The sequence below is a fragment of the Musca autumnalis genome, unplaced genomic scaffold (genome assembly GCF_047663935.1).
Source record: "Musca autumnalis isolate F117 unplaced genomic scaffold, ASM4766393v1 scaffold_2, whole genome shotgun sequence".
Classification (NCBI taxonomy): Eukaryota; Metazoa; Arthropoda; class Insecta; order Diptera; family Muscidae; genus Musca; species Musca autumnalis.
Genome location: NW_027411755.1, coordinates 175,892,662 through 175,906,960, shown reverse-complemented (window position 1 = coordinate 175,906,960; position 14,299 = coordinate 175,892,662). Strand labels below are relative to the sequence as shown.

The 14,299-nt window shown below is 34.1% G+C and overlaps 1 protein-coding gene across 1 annotated transcript in view; it reads left to right on the top strand.

The window, feature by feature from the left end:
• The first annotated feature begins 10,215 nt into the window (after positions 1–10,215).
• Positions 10,216–14,299, top strand: part of PLCXD (Phosphatidylinositol-specific phospholipase C X domain containing) — a 40,766-nt gene continuing 36,682 nt past the window's right edge. The window contains exon 1 of the mRNA XM_073970018.1: positions 10,216–10,332. The gene's annotated coding sequence lies outside the window, so the exon portion shown is untranslated. The remainder of the gene's footprint in view (positions 10,333–14,299) is intronic.

The window sequence follows — 14,299 nt, the reverse complement described above, 5'->3', positions numbered from 1 at the left end:
TCTCAAGGATGTTTGCAGAAAATGGCCTAATATGAAGAGAAGGAAAGGGAATCCTGTAACACTGTGCAACATTTTTAAGGTACATAATCTGGTGCAAGCATCTTGTACTTAGCAAATGCACTCGTTGAGTCTTGTTTTAGTTTGATTTTACGGTCTCATCTAAACATGGCTAAACAAATATTAACTTAAACAAGTAAGAAAAGTGTTAAGTTCGGTCGGGCCGAACTTTTTACACCCTCCACCACAATTTTCTGTCATTTCGGTGGATTAATGTGGCCACAACCTTCAAAATACCGAAAATCGGAAGGTACCGTTCGCTTTCAATACCAAAAGTCCTACGTACATATAATAGATTTTCCCAAAATTTCATTCACCTACGTCAATCCAGAGTGATTTCCACAGAGGGACAGACGGACGGACATGGCTATATCGATGTAGAATTGCACGCTGATCAAGAATATATGTATATAGTTTGTGGGGTCTACAATGATTATTTCGAGTAGTTACAAACGTAGTGACAACCTTATATACCTATGGTGGAGGGTATAAAAACGTGGCTGAATCTCTGAAACCCTTTCGAATCTTGCTTTGAACCATGCATCGAGCTTGTGGATAAATGTATAAAAAATATATTTTGGGAAATAATCAACACTAAAAACTGCATTTATTACCTCAAAATTTGTAATAATATCTAAAAATTCCATACCTTGTTTATTTTTCGCACCATACCTCCTAAACTGTTAAATTTTTCGTTATGTTATATTTGAGATAAATATTCGTTGGTATCTTCAAAACATTATCTTACTGGGAAACCGTAAGCCCTATCAAAATGGAACTAAAGAAAATGTTGTAGCAGTGAAAGTTCTCTACAAGATTGATCTTTATGATATTTTCGTAGGTTTTACCATTTATAAGATATAGAAGTTCAATTTGGGACAATGCACTGACTGTATCGCCTCCTTATAAAACAATGACATGCACGGTGCGCTTTCACTAACTTTAAATAAAAACCGCTTACACCTGGGAAGTTTTTTGCGGATTCTGAAACAGCAATGTTCATAGGTGAAAATTTTCCAAAAACAAGAAAAAATTGATGGAGGGATTTTTAAATAGATCGCGGTCAAAGTTCCCAATTTTAAGTTTATTTTAGGTTTTCGCGCATTTGCTTGGAAATCGCAAGTCCTATCGAAATGGGGCTAAAGAAAATGTTTCGTAATTTGTTCCTAGGTTGTACCATTTTTGTGATATATAAGTTTAAGTTGGGAAATTGCAGTCATGACGTTGTTTTATAAGGAGACGATACAGTCAGTGAATTGTCCAATTTGAACTTCTATATCTCAAAAATGGTAAAACCTACGAAATATCGTAAAGGGCAATCTTGTAGAGAATATTTCACTGCAACAAATTTTCTTTAGTTCCATTTTGATAGAGTTTGTGGTTTCCCAGCAAAATCGTGAAAACCTAAAAAAAACTAAAAATGTGGACTTTGATCGCGATTTATTTAAAAAGAGCTCCGGGGCTGTTCATCTATGAACATTGTAAAGGGTGTCCCAACTAGAACGCAATTTTTAAATTTAAAATAAAAGACAGATATTTAAAAAATCGTGAAACTTTATTATATCGTAAAGTAGACAGAATGAGGCTATGTATGAATTTCGTGCAGATGGCCGCCGCTGCTTTGCTGGCACACACGCGAAACAACACGACAGGGAAATGAATGATGCACCAATTGAATTGTTTCTTTGGCTATATGACATGTGGTGCCGTTCACACATTCATTTCTTCACTTCTAGGCAAGCAAAAACTGGTTATCATTTCACGATATCGAACCCCATTGCGAACTCCCTTCGCTATCCATGGTCAGCTGGCTTCAGTTCCTGAGTCAATTGAACTTTGTATGCATGAAGATGCACATCTTTCGTCAAAATTCGCTGCATAGTGGAATTGGAGACACCATTTTGCTGAGCTCGGTGTCGAATTGAGGTGGATGGAGTTTGAGCGACATCATCACGTACAGCTGCGATATTTTCGGTCGATCGAACTGGTCGAAGGCGCGTTGTTTTTTTTTACATCACTAGTAGACCCAGTTTTGGCAAATTTAGCCATTAATCACTTTACAGTTGATTTTTTGGAGCATTATTGTGACCCCAAATTGATCGCAATTTGCGAACTGTAGCCGCGAAACTGTCACCATTTTGGTAAAACAATTTCACAATCAGCCCAATTACGAATGAAAATTCCGTGCGGAATTTCTCTCTTTTCTCTTCTCTCCTATCTCAAACAAAAAATCCGCACGGAAAAAATTCCGATGGAGAAAAAGTAGGTAGGTACACTGCCCGTCACTTGAATAGGACACCCTAAAAATTTTTTTCCAACCTTAATTTTTTCCGGAATTATGCAAAATATGAAGTGTTGAAGATTTTTTATATTTAGTTTTAAGTGTTTGGAGTAAACTTAGTCATTCATTTGTATTCATATCTGATTTATATAAGAATTATACGACGAAAGACAAATAAAATCAAAAATTCATGTAAAAAAATTGCGTCATTTGAATAGGACCCCCCTAAAAACTTGGGTATACATAAAGATTGTACTAGAATATCGACGCACATTCACTCTATATTAAAAACGAAATAATTTCAGTAATATTCAATAAAAGTATATCCGTCCAGATTAAGGATACACCCCTATATCCTGCTTTGGCAAGGAATCGCACAATTTCCTTTCATAATCACGTGTAATGCTTAACAATGAAGGACTTTGGCGTCAATTCCTTTCCCCTTAAATGCGTACGATATTTTACAAAGGAATTCTAAAAAAGTCTTTTCCAGTAGTGGAAAGCATTTTCGGATGTCCGGAGTGGTAATTTCATCACGATATTGGTCCATTTTAAACACTTCGAGCAGCGAATACTAGCATTTCTCAGAAGAAATTCGGATATCCTGAAAGGACCGCCATATTTTGTAGTGGTAAATATTCTCTAAAATGTATAGGAAAGACTTCTGTGTAAAATCTACGACTCTGACAGACAGTACGCTTCCAAAAATAAACTTATTAAAGGAATAGTGCAAGCATTGTTAAGCATTACACGTGATTATGAAAGGAAATTGTGCGATCCCTTGCCAAAGCAGGATATAGGGGTGTATCCTTAATCTGGAGGGATATACTTTTACTTAATATTACTGAAATTATTTCGTTTTTAATATAGAGTGAATGTGCGTCGATATTCTACTACAATCTTTATGTATACCCAAGTTTTTAGGTGGGTCCTATTCAAATGACGCATTTTTTTACATGAATTTTTGACTTTATTTTTCTTTCGTCGTATAATTCTTATATAAATCAGATATGAATATAAATGAATGACTAAGTTTACTCCAAACACTTAAAACTGAATATAAAAAATCTTCAACACTTCATATTTTGCATAATTCCGGAAAAAAATTAAGGTTGGACAAAAATTTGTAGGGTGTCCTATTCAAGTGACGGGCACTGTATCATGAACGCTCTCAAACATGTGTTTTCCTCCAAAAAATCTCCCTTGCAAAACTAAAGGGAGATTACCAAAAAAGTTGGTATTTCCCAAAAATTTTGTATAAAACATGCAAAATAAACAGATTTGTTGGGTTTTTATACCAAAATCATCAATTCGCTGTTGTAAATTTCTTAAAAACTGAACATATTTTACAAAATAACATTAGTTTGCAAACGTTTTGTACCGATCAACGATGGGATGGCAGAATTTTATTTTGCACCTACAAAATACCGATTCGTTGTTGTTAGATAAATGCATATTTTCAATTATGTTAAATGTTTGCCATCTTTTTTAAAAACACTCGTTTTTAATGAATTCGAGATAGTGGCAGTTCCATAGCACAATGCACTGTTTCCTTGGAATTTTCCAATCTTATTTGATGTTTTTCGTAATAAGTAACATCTTCTGAATATCTTTGATGTGTAAAAGTGTAATTTATTTGATTAAATTTGTTTATTTTGTCTAAAAACACAAACACTTAACATTTCCTCTTTGTTTTCACAACAATTAGGGCACACAAGGTATGAAAAAGACCATTCCGTGCTGCCAAATTCAATGATTATTTTTCTCACATTATTCATGATAGGAGGAATGTTCTCTCGAGAAAAATCTATTCCGCGAGAACTGCATTCCGCAAGAATATTCATGATTGGGCTGAATGAGAATGCGTTGTTCATTCGTGTAGCGCTCCATTTTTACTATCCTCGTACCTTCTACTAGCAAACAATAACAATTGTTCAAATGTCAAACAATGACACTTCGAGTGGTGCCAAATTTAAAAATTGCTTTCTAGTTGGGACTCCCTTTAGTTTCAGAATCCGCAAAAACTTCCCAGGTGTAAACTCCTTTCATTTAAAGTTGGTTCAAGAGCACCGTGCAATTTGATAAATACGAATATCAACAATGTAATGAACTCCCAAATGCGCGTATTGTACAATGTAAGAATATCGTTCGAACAACATGCAATAAGCATTTTAGAGTTTCAGAATGTTCTAAAGAGTTGCTAAGCACATTATTGTTAAGATTTTTGCAGAATGTTCCTTCATGAAACTCCCAAAAGTTTAACAAATGTCACCAGAATTTCAGAAAATATGTTAAATGTTTAATATTTAACGATTTTGATGGATTAGATACAATTTGTCCTTTATTACTTTGTTTGAGATATTAATTCAACTACTTTAGGGCAACAATATTACTATAGACTCATTTCTGAGATAAAGCCCCGAACATTACAAAAGTGGTAGTTTTAGAGCGGTTTAGATGAGGCCATAAAATCCAAAAGGGATTTGAAAAGACAAAGCCCAACTAGAATTTTTGTAGTGTCAATATGTACTTTCAAACAATTCCTACTAAAAGTTGTCTTTTTAACCGATGCTGCGGTATTATCCATTTAATATTTCATATTTTATATTATAAAAATGTCCATATAATAATATTTCTAATATTTCAGCCGTCATCATCAGGCATATTTCTGGTATTATTTAACTAGCAAACAACATTCTTCCTTTGTCACTGGTGGTGTTGAAAAATGTTTCCACCAAGACCCATGAAGGGACATGAGGAGATTTATGTCATATGAACGAGTACAGCCCGATTCCATTTTTGTCTGAATGACATGAGGCATTCCACTTCGAACGGCGTGCTCTACATCTATTTTATTCTATAATCAGCTCGTGTGTTATGTTTAGCAATATTTCTACCATACACAATAGTAAGAAGAGTATATTATGTTTGTTCTTCCGTTTACGACCATATGTAGTATATAAACTCTTGATCAGGGCAGAGTTCTAAGGCGATGTATACATGTCCGTCCGTCTATTGTAATAATTCTATAATTTCAGCCACATTTTCGAACCGAAATTGCGGTAATTTACAAAACTTCTACACCAAAAATTTGGTATAGGTCTCCCAAAACGCCAAAGTAGCCAAAATCTGTCTAATGAACAAAACTGTCCAAAGCTTTGTCCGTCTGTCTTGCCGGCTGGTGTGCACAATATCTCTCGAAAGAAGTCACCGATTTCGTTCAACCTTTATACAAACTTAGAGCAAGTTCGAAAATGGAGTATTTCGGACGGTTCTCCCACAAGAACCCAAAAAGTTCAAGTAAATGCATTTTAAGGGCTGTTTGAGGATCGTTTTGATTTTTTTTACCGAAGTTAGTCATTGTTGTGCTGATTAAAAAGACATACTTTTTTCTGAGAGAATGTGTAGAAACCTCTAAGAACCCCTTCAGCCACCAACCAAAACATCTGTAGTGGGATTCTGTAGCTCATTTTTGCTGTTACCGACAAAAATCGGTAAAATTAAATCGCAAAATTATGACTAAAAACATAAAGAAAAGTTGGCATCACTGTTTGTGTCGGTAGAGCCTAGCGACCAATTTTTATTCATTGTTAACTTACCGAAAATTTTCGTTAATTATCGAAATTATAAGAATTTTAATTTTACCTACAATTATCGATAACAGCAAAAATGAGTTACAGAATCCCACTACTGGTGCCTACGATAACTCTTGGGTGTTACTAAAACGTATATTCGATTTTTTTTTAACATTTTTATATATTGCTTTTCAAAATAGTCAGGCTTAATCCCATAGTCGTTGTTTTAATATTTTATTAAAACAACTTTTATTTATTAGTGGGTTTTGTTTGCAAGTGCAGTTGATCAACTTTAGGTAGTACCAAGGCGAATTTAATAAGGCGATCCAAAACGCGAATTCAGGCCATAGTCTTCATTTGCTGTCAAAATTGTTTGCGCGATATATCGACAAAAGGTAGAAGAAACTGGTAAAATATTGTTCGCGATGCTTAAATAAAGATGTTGTTCACATATATTTTTGATAGAAGTGAAATATTTGTTATTTATTTTTGATTTAAAATATGTTTTGACAGCAAATGAAGACATCAGATGGTAATATTAGTTGTGTCTTTTTACTTTTTAGTAATAATTATTCAGTAACTTCTTTTCAGAGAATAAGGGAGATTTTACTCTTTGATACGAAAATAGAGAAAAAAGTAAAAAGACAGCATTTAGTAAACTTTAGCAAGATAACAGTTGATAACCATAACATTGGCGCCAATGCATGAAAGAAAAATTTACTCCAAAGCAATGAAAAAGATCTTCAATTTTAAGCAAAATAACTAAAAAATAATTAATATATTAATAAAACAATCATTAAATATAGGTGAATCGTAATATTTATAGTATTTTTCCAGAAAAATAAGGTAAACATTGAGCAGCTGACCATTAGCAGATGATTAAAAACAGCTGATCGAACTTGCAAAATGTTGCTGGGAAAAAATCTTTCAGCAACTTTTAGCAATTTCTGAGAAAACAACTATCAAAATGTTTCTCTCAGTTTGCTCTCTTTTACTGAACTTTTATGTAAAAAGACAGCATTTAGTAACATTTCGTAATAATTATTACAAATTATCACGTAAAAAGACACACCTATTGTATTCACCCTCTTTCTTTGGACACGTATGTATCTATTTGAGCGAGCAACTGCCACTTGGGTATAAAAAGTTTCTTGTTGAAAAAAACAAGGAAACTGATGAGGATCTGTGGCGAGATCCGCAACTATAGTCTTGCCTGCCTTACCACTTGGTAAACATCGCCAATTTTTCTCACTAATAAATTAAAGTTTTTTTAATGAAATATTAAAACAACGACTATGGGATTAATGCTTACTATTTTGAAAAGCAAAATAGAATTCGTCATCCCAAATAAAAAAACGCCGACCCTCCCATTTTTTATATATTTTACTTGCAAAAGTTGACATTTTGACCTCTTTTTCGAACAGATCAACCGAATTGGTCCAACATTTTGTTGTCATAATTTTCATCCAGACTTTTTGACCAGTTTCGAACATAAACTACATATGCATATACATATATCAGCCACTCCTTACGGTACCTCCCACACAAAATTTAAACATTTTTTCGCAAAAGTGTAGTTTAAGACCAGCTCTCGAATAGTTTTCAGTTTTTTCCAACAAGTTGTCCTCGCAGCAGCTATTACGATGGTACAAGTTTTTTAGGAGCAAGTCCATACTTCCTGAGATAATGTCCCAAAAGTTTTATGAAAACCTGCCGGCCACAACTAAAATGTCTGATAAGCAGCATAACTTACGTATTGAGTATTCCATTTGGGCGAAACTTTGCTCATGGTAAAATCTCTTCCAAACGTACATCAATTTCCCAGAAGATTTATATCGGGCAACACTAATGGGTATCACTCTCACAAAAGTTCAATATTTTCGCTTAAATGGAGTTTAAGGGCGGTTCAAGGATTCCTTTGAATTTTTATAGAAGGTGGTCAGTCCTTGTGATTCTGATTTCAACGATATATCGACACCTCCAAATAATAGTATGCTAATTCTGAATAGTGAGTTTTGCAGGACAAGCGCTAAAAGTTTGGAAATTTCTTTGACCTTCAGTACTATGCTAAGTAAATATTTGTTTATAACTTCTGTTCGGATTGTCCGATTATTACCAAAATTGGACAGAATTTATGTTAAAGGACGTTAATTTTAAAAATGTAAAGAACTTGAAAACATGCTAAGTCGACTTAGCATACTATTGTTTGGAGGCGTCGATATTTTTCCTACAACTGACTAACTAAAATGGCTGACACGATAACTAGCAGAAAGTAACGACTCCCAAATTTAGATGCAGTTCCTAGAATATGTTGGTGCATTCCTTTTGGTTGTTGTTGTTGTTTGCATGCTCGTTTTCCTGCTTAATCCAGCTCTGTGTCTAACTCCAGTTCTATGAATGTGGCGGCTTCGATGGCATGTAATCACAGATATACTGGACTTAGTTGAATAGGCTCGGCAGGGCAGTTGAAAAGGTGCAGTGTGCCGTGTGGGCACACGGCTCTCCGAGGACCGCATTCACACAATAGCTGTTTATGACGTCTGTGACTGCATCCGTGTGAATGCTATTTAAACCTGCTAGGCTTGTTGCATGTGTGACCAAGAAGAGAACAGACAAAATGTGAATTTATTTAAAATATTGACAGTGTGTTAGAAAGTTTGTATGCCCACAAGCTAGAAAACAATCCACCATATGGTGATTATGATGGCACTCACGGTAACACCCGAGCAAGTACTGCAACGAAAGCATGGCATTGTGTTGCCGTACTGGAAGAATCTTCCTTCAACAAATGTACAACACCCTTGCGGGTATATCTTAGTCGGCAAAGTAAAGTGATATTTTTTTACTTTATTTTTTTAAGAAATATAGGAAAATGAAATTTATTTGCGTACCCGATATTTGATATGTTTATAGAATATTTCTCATAAACCACCCAGAGGGAAAATATAGCCAACATTATGCTAAGACGTTAAACACCATGAATACACCTGGAATACATTTTAAACATCTCTATATAAAAAGTAAACAGGAGATAAAAATGCCGAAATGCTCTTTAAATTATGGTCATTATAACCATTAATAATAAGATTTAAAAATATACCAATTTATAAATACAAATATATTTATCAACAAATATTCATAATGCCTTTGTATTGATATTATTGCAGAGCAAAAAACGTGTATGTATTTTTTTCATTTTATGTAATTTTGTATGTATGCTTGCATTTAAACACTGACACATTTAGGGAAACATTTGTATCACAAATAAAATTGAAAAAAAAAAAAACTATTATATACATAAATATATATCGTGCTAAATAAAACTTACTTTAAAATATAACAAAAATGATATGCATTTTTACTATCAAATTTTTAAATTTTGACTTCATTTATATTTTCTGAATAATATTTTTTTTCTCTGCCACTAAGGACTAAGGATACGGATACCAAGTATCACAGCATCTCATAGCCCATATTCGAACCTGATCTATCTCTGGAAGAAATATTACGATCTGCAAAGTAAGGACCCAATTTGTTACTCCCTTCGACTCGAATTTGTCTGAAACGAATTTCATCCAAACCTACTTGGGGTATTATTTCGTTGATGTACATTAGCCTAAAGGCTGAGGCTTGGTGTTTTTCATTATTTTTCGGAGCTGTAAATATGTAATATAATAATAATATAATTGTTCCACAAACATCCCATACGGGACAAGGGAGACTTCTCTCATATCAATGAGTGCACACCGATTCATACTAGCTCAATGATATGGGACCTACTGTTTATTGCCGAGTCCGAACGGCGTGTCTTAAGACACCACTTGTAGAGAAGTTTTACATGGCTGAAATACTCAGGAAATGTCGCCAGCATTACTGAGGGGTATTTTGCCACCGTTGAAGATTGTTTGATGTTGCTTGACCGGGGAATCGAACCCACGACCTTCTGCGTGCAAGGCGGTTGTGCATACCATTGCACCACGGTGGCATATGTACATAGGTAAAAATAGCGCCACAACTACTTTAAATGGCTAGCATTTAGTATTTAGAATAGAATTACCAGTTTAGCTTCACGTTTTCATATAGCCTCTATAGAACGACAGTACCGTACCGATTTCCGGTATTTTTTAAGTTTTAGCCACATCATCCAACAAATGACTAAACTCGGGTCTCAATATAATTTATGGTTGAGGGTATAAAAAGTTCGGCCGAACTTAAACCGTTTTCATTTGTTCTTTCATTAAGTTGAAACAATTTCATTACGTTTAATTACCGTTACGTATAAATAACAATCAATTGAAACAGGTGACTCTAAATTGCAACAGCTGGGTAAACAAGAATAAAAAAACATAACAGCCGTGCTGTAGATTCGCACAAAACAACAAGATTTTAAATAAAAAATTATTGAATAAAATAATCTGTGTAAGTAATTAAATTTATTCAAAATTAAAATATTTGGAAAAAAATCATCGGGGCGATATTTTATGCCAATTCCAACAAAAGATAACAGAAAATAGTTTATAAACAAGATACCATTTCTCATCAAAACTCATCGTAGTGAGTCATATCAAGCATGTCACACATACATAACATTTTAACTACAGCTTTTATAACTTTTATTACCATAGCAAAAAAAAAACTATGTTAGACGTGAATGTTTGCATGATACAAAATAAAAGGGTGATTGGCTCCTCTTTGTGAGAACCAATAAAATGCAAATGTATTCTAACCAACATAACTTCTAAAGAAGAACAAGTAAAAAATGCGTTAAGTTCGCTACGACCTCTTTATACCCTCCACCCGTTGTATTTAGGCAAAATGGAATAAGTAGTTTCCTTAAATTTATGACAATCACCCTTATTACGGTTGGCGTAGTCGTAGACGTTCAAGTGACGTATACGTTGTCGTAGGCGTAGTCGTAAGTTACATTTTTTATGTGATGAAAAATGATATACAACGACAATTTTTTACTTTTATAGCACGTTATATCCTTAAAAAAATCGAAAGAAATACATTCGCAATACCCAGAACGGATTTCTCGTTTTAAACATAACATTTATTTTTTTTGATACGACAAATCGGCATTACGTTTGGCGTAATACGACAAATGGGTATAACGTATATGGCGTTGAAATACGAGGAAAGAGTCGTGACCGATTTTGTAAACGACAGCATATAAAAATAGAAACAAATCAATTTCAAAGGATTTTTTGGCAATGATTATTAAAATATATTGGAAAATAACTATAATAAATACAAACTTTACTACTTTTAAGCATTTGCATAAGATAAATTTCGTGTTTTTATCAGATGACAAACTTTCTATTGAAAATCTGTTAGAGTCCTCATATAACTCCCGCACATTTTTGAAGGTTAGTACAGATTGGGAGCAGTGTGACCGCTGCAAATTTGGAAAAAGTATCACAAAAAGTATCATTTCTGGAAAAAAGTGGCACAAGTTTTTTGAAAAAGTATCACAAAAAGTGGCACAATTTTTTACTATTGTTAAGGGGTTATATGCACTTATTAAGCACCAAAAAATTCATTATTCATGAATTTTTTTAAAAGAAATCTGAATTTTTGCATATTTTTCTGACAAATGCCCGCCTACCAAACATTGTTTTTACTAAAGCTGTTTGCGATGCCCACCGCAGTTCGAAAACAAATAAACCGATAAGCATATATTTAGTGGGATCAATTTCTTGTCCTTAAGCGAAACGGAAAATGTCGATTTCCTCATAAATGCGTCAAAAATTTAATAAAAATCCCTCGCTCGATTTTTATATTTATAATAATCCCACAAAAACATATGACGATCGGACCATCTGTTTCCAAGATGCAGTGGGCACCGCTTTCAAAATATCATTTCTATGCTACGTACAAAACACTATAAATTTGTCCCTATTCAGTAACTTTTTAACAACTATACTCATTGTTTATTTTACAACAATTTCATTTGTTTGTTTTGTAGTTGTTACAAAAACAAAAGAAATTTTAACGACATTTCAATCGATAAAAGTTACAGAATAGGCCTACTAGGGGCTTATTCTGTAACTTTTTAACAACTTTACTCATTGTTTGTTTTACAACAATTTCATTTGTTTGTTTTATTGTTGTTGCAAAAACAAAAGAAATTTAATCAATATCGATAGTTGTTAAAAATTACAGAATAGGCCTACAGGTTTTTAATTACTTATATGTAACTTCTTTTCTATATATTTGACTTTGAAACAGTTCTGCCTCTCAACTGGTACATTAAATGAAAAGGCCAAAGAGTTTAATTTTCCAGGATAGTTACTATGTAACGCGTTAGAATGGAGTTTGCTGAATGAGCGAATTCTTTAAATTTTCTTCCACTTAGCTACTCCTTATGAGAAACGGGAAACTCGTCTAGACATAGTTGTATTTTATTAATTAAGTTGTAATTCAATTCAGGGTTGCATTTTCTTAAACTAGGTTCACATTAATGTTTAAATTACTATATACGTTTACATATTAATTCAGGAGTTTTAACTTTACATACTAAATAAAATATTTACAAAATATACGCAGTGGACCGTTTCAACTTCCATTCTGATAATTTTAATTAGTTTAATTCTAGGTAAAACTTGATCACATTAATGTTGGTAATAGTACATTAAGACTACGCTGGATTTAGCAAATCCAAACGATTTAAATTGTTATTTTCATACAGTATACCTCAAATAAATCGGGATAATATCGTCGTATAAATTTGTGTGTTCGTCTATCCCTAGTCTAAAAGGCGTTTAATGGAAAAATTCCAATAGCCGAACGCACACACATACAACAACACACAATTAGAGACCATCTACGACTCATTTTTATTTGACTAAGAACCCGTCAAGGATCAATGAATGCGATTGTCGAAATCTTATCCAAAAGTGATCAAGCCCACTGAGCCACTCATATGATTGTGGCAAAATTCTTCCCGTGGGCTTGATCATTTAGGATAAGATTTCGACAATCGCATTCATCGATGCTTGCCTGGAAGTTCACATTATGTATACAGTTTAAAGAGGTGGCACAAGGTATGAAAAAGTGGCACAAAATATCAAAAAGTGGCACATTTGGTATCAATATAAAAAGGTGGCACAAAAGTATCAGTGCCGAAAAAAAGTATCAAAATTGATACTTTAGTGGCACAACGGTCACGCTGATTGGGAGCACTTTTATTGACAAATATCAGAGAGATTTTTATTTGTCGTAAACTCTCCCGGAGCGAATGTTCTCGTGTTATTCACTTATTGCTCTTTTTATTTGTATCAGATTTTGTTGCTGTTTTTCTTTGTTGGCTTATGTTTTGCACGAAATAAACGATATATTTAATAACAAAACGCAGAACTTTTCACTGACTTTATTTATTGTTATTGAGCACAGGGCGAACACAGGGTGTAAAGTTTAATTATGTATTACTTTTTGGGTTATAATGGTTTAAAAGTCACTTTAAATAGGATTTTCTTAGGAGCGAAAACAAACACGTCTACTCGCGGCAAAACACTTAAATATGTATGTTTTTACACCCTTCAGGCTTTTACCATCGTAATTGAGGCAGCGAATGCAAGTTGCTTCAACGAAAATCAAAGTGATTCGATATCAGGTCTTAAATTGAACTTATTATAAATTTTGTGTGGGAGGTACCGGATGGAGTGGACAAATGTAGTCCATATTGGAACCTGATCTATATCTGGTAGATATATTAGGATGTGTAAAGTATGGACCAATTCGGCCACTCCCTTCAAGAGTTACCGTACGAAAAAAATTTTCCGAAAATTTTTGAACTTTTGTGGGGGAGGATCCTGAAGGAGTGGACCGATATGGCTTATCTTCGAACTTAAACTATGTTTGGACAAAATATTGCTAAGGCCAAATTTTGGACCGAATCGTCAGATCCGTTCGAGAGTTATCTTGCGCTCAACCACCTCACACGGTGTCATAGGGGTTTTTTGCAACTTTCATGCTATTTTCTCAGGAAGTATGGACTTGCCCCTGATAAAACTTGTACCGTCGTATGGAGGGCAGTAAATACAAGTTGCTAAAACAAAAATCAAAGCAATTCGAGAGATGGCCCTAAACTGAACTTTTCCGAAATTTTGTGTGGGAGGTACCCGAAGGAGTGGGCCGATTAAGTCTATATTGAAACATTATCTAAGTTTGGTACACGTTTTACGATGGGCAAATTATGGACCAAATCGGTTACTCCCTTCAAGAGTTATCGTGCGCACTAACTTTCCGAACATTTTCGAACTTTTGTGGGGGAGGTACCGGAAGGAGTGGACCGATGTAGCTCATCTTCGAACTTAAACTAAGTTTGGGCAAAATATTACGAAAGCCAAAATTTGAACCGAATCCGTTCATCCGTTCGAAAGTT